The following is a 5,303-nucleotide window of genomic DNA, read 5'->3' on the forward strand; positions in this document are numbered from 1 at the left end:
AATCTAACCTGGGATAGTAACATGTTATTGGTGGTGAATACCTGAACCCCAGCTGAGGGCAGACACTGGCTGCTATTGCAGATCCATCAAAGCAGTGGAGGCTGTCTCTCCTGATGTGGACTACGGCATGGGCTCTGCCTGCTGCTGCGAGCTGAGGCCTGCTCTGCATTGTCCACTGGCACTGAGCCAAACTGGCCCTGCTACTATTGTCCTTCACCCTCCTAGCTCTGAAGCCTGCTATTCAATTAAGATACAGTAACTTTGTGATCCATGCTTCAAGAGACGATTTAAACACAGTTTCCAGTATTAAGAGTGTGCATTTAAATGAATGAGTGAGCCACTGCAGAGGCTCTTTAAAGTTAATCGTGATGAGGAGACAGTAGAGAGCCTTTATGAAACTGTTTTTGTCATGCTTTCTTGTAGACCATATGACACCGTGCTGTACAGTATGCCTTGGACCAGACTTTCGAACAGTCCCTGCATCATCTGGTGTATCTGTCACATCCACAATTACATTATTGCTGTTTCACTCACACGAGCCACTGTGTCAGAGCTCTCAAAACCAAACAGATGGAGCTAGTTGGCAACAGAAGGCATGCAAATCATGGATCATTTGATTGGAGATCTTATTTAATTATTCAACCAAGTGGCCGTCTTGGAGAAGACTCAGTGCATGCTGCCTACTGTACAATATGTGTAAACAACTGTTACAATATTCAGCTAATAAAGAGTTATACAAAGATGAAAACTAAGACATTGCGTTGTTTAAAGAGTCTTTGAAGTATACATTAAATATTTGGTGTAGCTTTTTCATTCAAATTTATCACATAATGAATGCTGCTTCAACCATTAGGCATTTAACCTTCAGTTTTACTTTGTGAAGTGTAATACAGTGATAAGGAGGATGCAGCTTCAGTTCTTACCAAATGTGCACTTATTTCTTTATGGCTCCATTGTATTACATATAGCATACTTATTGCATATCAAGCACATGGAAGAGTAGCGCATGAAGTACAGCCACATTCAGCTGTGATGTTCATTTTATGCGAGCCTTATGAAATCTTGCAAAGGAAAAAATGGTGGGAACTGGCGAGACAGCTCTGACAATGAACCAAAATTACAATCACATGGAACGAGACCAAGGATTTCAAGTAGTGAAGTAAATTAAATGAAAATTTAGTGTTGGCTGAAATAGTTTGCAGAAAAACAAAATGAGCTGTATTTAACATTCAAGCACAATGCTGAAAAGTGACAACTGCTTATCTCCATGGAGATCAATAATGGCTGCAGGATCATTGTGTAAAGTGTCTGCAGGTTTAATGCAGATAGGATGTCATTATTATTTTTCTTTCTCCTAATGACCATCATTATGCACGGACACTGATTGAATTCCATTTGTTACCTACGTTTGAGCCTGAGTGGAATAATTACCATTTAAGTATCTCCATTAAAATTCATGCACGGATGTTCATACTCAGACCTTCTTTTAAAAATAACTAAAATATTCTTTGAATACAAAATGCACTGGATATAACCCAGTGTGGCTTTCATACTTCAAGTATAATTACACGTGAGTGTTATTAAAGCATGTCTTCTTTTTTAGCTTGCAGATTTTTTCTTTAAATGATAGCAAACCAAATACAAGAAACAGTTGCTGCTTAGTTGCTATCAATGCAGTACACTCTCTTAATATTTAATTAAAATGGATCTGCTGGTAAGAGAGATCAATATCCAGTACCCTGTCTAAATTGCTTTTTCAACCTCTTGTGTCACATACAAAATAAATATGTTTCAATAGTTACATACACTTCTATTACATTTCTGGTTTTATATCAAAGGATGAAAGGTGATTTTGTTGCATTAAAATATTAGTGTGGATTTCTGCTGTTACAAACACAGATGACAGTTTAAGATGTGATTTCCTCCCCACAAAACAGCTCAGTCATAGGTCTATAACTGTTGGTTTATCCATTGGTGCATGAATTTAGTACCAACAAGAACATGCCACTTCTTGTTTCTTGTTTTACTGCTGGTTACTCTGAATGTATAGTCACACAAGTGGAAGTAACTATGTTTATGTTACAGGTAAATAAGGCAGCCTCTTCTCTAATACAGCCATCTCTCTGTAAATACACAGCTGTGGCTGAACAGTGAGCCAGGGAGAGGGGATTTGGCCACACCTAATCAATCACTGACAGATTACTGCTAAAGCCACTTCCATACACATTAAAGAGGGACAAATGCAGAATTGCAACTGAACAAGTTCTAGTTTTAAGCCAACAGTGGGACTTCCTGGTGATTTATCAAAGTCACTGCTGCTCAGCAGCATGCCTGTGTGATTGTAGTTCACAGCAGACAGAACTGAGGCGCAGCACTGAAAGGAGTGTTTATGCCCTCAGCTGTGGCACTGTCAGCCTTGTGGAATTTACTGTAAATCACATTGCTTTTATTGCAAGATTTAGTAGCTTATCCTCTGTGGGCTCTATTCACTTCAAGCTTGTCCCTATTAGGATTTTAGCTCTAGTCTATACAGGGACTTGGATACACATCTTGAAATAATGTGGGAAATCAAGCCTGTAATTTCTTACTTTTTGCACATCTTTCTCTCCTATAATAGCTGGTGTTCTTCTGCAATAAAAAGGTTTCATTGCTGAGGCTAGACGACTGTGTCTTACGCCTCAGTGTGTGTATTATTTCTACTCCGAGATCTCTACCCCTGATGAGACCCACTGTCGCTGATAGCCCAGAGATACGGTAAAGCATCTTGGCAAATTATGTTGTTTACAGCATTGCTCCATGAAAAATCCCCAATCAGGTTTGGTTAACTTGTTAAATGATAAAATATACAAGCCCAGTTTAGAAAAGGGAATGCATCATTATTCAGCAGCAGTGGAATTACTCAATATAAATATTTCAGTTAAGGATTAATGCTTGGTATGGCTATTATTACACAATGTTAAACAGTGATCACTGTAAAGATCAGTCAATAATTCTACAAACCACTGATCAGAGGAATAAAAACTCCTCTGTTATATCAAAATGCGTACTCCTGTGAGAAAAGACACCATGCAACTGGTTTCTCCAAGTCAGCCCTTAGAATGGCAGAAATAATAACTGCCCAGCAACATCGCTGAAGTGATCACACATGACACAAGAGTCTGTAGGCAGAAGGTTAAAAAACAGTCAGTCACGTGCCATGTAAACCCCTAACCTCATTCCTGGGGAAATGAACATTTTTTTTCTGTGTGTGTGTGTGTGTGTGTGTGTGTGTGTGTGTGTGTGTGTGCAGGACAGGAAAGAGGGTGTCAGCAATTGTTCATTCACTTTTTATTCTTCAAGTATTTTATAATTTAAGATTTTGTCATCTTAAAAATATAGCATGGTTTCAGTCTATAAAACACTCTGATATGCTTCCTTTAGGAGAATTAATATGTTACATTAACTCTGACATCTTTAATATTTTAGACACTTTGTAACAAAATCTTTGAACTTGCCTGACACCAAATCATAGCAATTTGATAACTTTTTTTTTTCTCTACAGGTATTATTTGTGTCAAGGAGGATTCAAGTGTGTGATGGACATGAACTGTGATCCCTGTAGCTGTATGTGCGAGGTGTCTGCATGATGTGTGTATTGACGTGCTGTAGCAAGAGTTCAGGGAGGCAGCTGAGCAAAATAATTTAGAATGTCCTGCCTGCTGACACAAGGACAAAGGCACAGACTGAACATGCCCATATGAGGAAGGAGACAATGGACATGGCCACACCTGGAAATGCACTGCTGTTGTTTTCACCGTGACCTCCACAGCACACAGAGGTTTTCACAGGCTGTTCCCTACAAGCATGGACACTCATTTCTGGTTGAGTCAGCTGAGTATTAACACGATATTGTTCCACTGTGGCTTGAAAATTATCTGATGAGCACTGGCATCTTTAAACAGCCAGCAACTGAATCCATGAACTCACATACATTCTGTTATTATAATGCTTCTCTTCCTTTTTTAATGTTTATAAGTTTAAATATTTAAATCTTAGACAACTGGACAAAATCTCTAAATGTTTTTGCCTCCAAATTTTTGCAACTGCCTTTTATTGTTCATTTTATTGTTATGCATTTTATTGTTCTAAAGCAGGATTCTCAGCTTTTGCTTTAAATTAGCAATGAACACTATTCTGTATGAAAGGAATTACAGAGATGGAAAAAAAAGGAGAAACAATCTGCTAATACTGCACAATAGCAATGACTGACACTGGAGTGTATAAGCTTAAACTGTCATTGTCCAGAGCAGCTCAGTGGCAGCTCCATGTCCTGCCTTATGGGTAGGATTTCTCCAAAGAGCTCATGCAGTTGGAATTAGCATGGTGCAGTCAAGGGAGTACTGAAGGCTGAATCAATGCATCACTCCTAGGGCCTTGGGTATGGATATGAGAGAGCATAATGGGACTTTTGGTGCCGATCCTCATATCATGTGTCTAACCAGGGTCTTCTTGCACTGCCTCCCCAAAGGAGGAAAGATCGCCTCCCTCTTTCAAGGCCGTCCACAGATAATAGAGAGGCGACAGAGAATAATCTGCAAATGTTTGTGTCTAAACAATAAAATAAAGGAGTTTCATTCTAAATTGTCTGGAGAAAATTTGAATGCTATATTTCTACATTTTGGCGGCACAGGATGACAGGGTTTATACACTTTCACATTTGCCTGCTGAATATTAAGCCTGCTAACTAGCTTAGCTTTTCATACAGACCTCAAACAGGGCAATGTGGCTCTGTCCAAAAGTGATGAAATCTGCCAACTATCACCTCCACAGCTCACACAATGAACACGTTATATATTATTTAATCTGTACAAAAAACAAAACCTATAAATGACAAATAGCAGTTTTATGAGGGGTTATGTGAGGGACTATTTCTTGGCAGGGTGCAATGACTTCCTGTCATTGTTGTGAGGGTTTCCAGGCAACCTGTGGATGCTCCAGATTGTCCCTGTGTCCAGTCTTTATGCTAAGCTAAGCTTAGCTTTAGCTTTATATTTAGAGGACAGATATGAGAATGGCATTTACTTTGAACACTACATATACATTTTATCACCTCAGACAACATTAAACTCTACTGACCCCTGTTCAGCTGAGAAAAAATAGATCATACAGACGGATGGTGATGATTAATTCTGGAAAACTGGTACAAAAACACACAGTGCTGTAGTTCCATGTACAGATCATTCTGGTGACAGATCTGTAGTGTTTAGCAGTGTATTTGAAAGCTGTTTACATCTTTTAAATAACACATCATGTTTTCAGTGGAG

This window comes from Lates calcarifer, linkage group LG1 (genome assembly GCF_001640805.2).
Source record: "Lates calcarifer isolate ASB-BC8 linkage group LG1, TLL_Latcal_v3, whole genome shotgun sequence".
In the NCBI taxonomy this organism is placed as follows: Eukaryota; Metazoa; Chordata; class Actinopteri; family Centropomidae; genus Lates; species Lates calcarifer.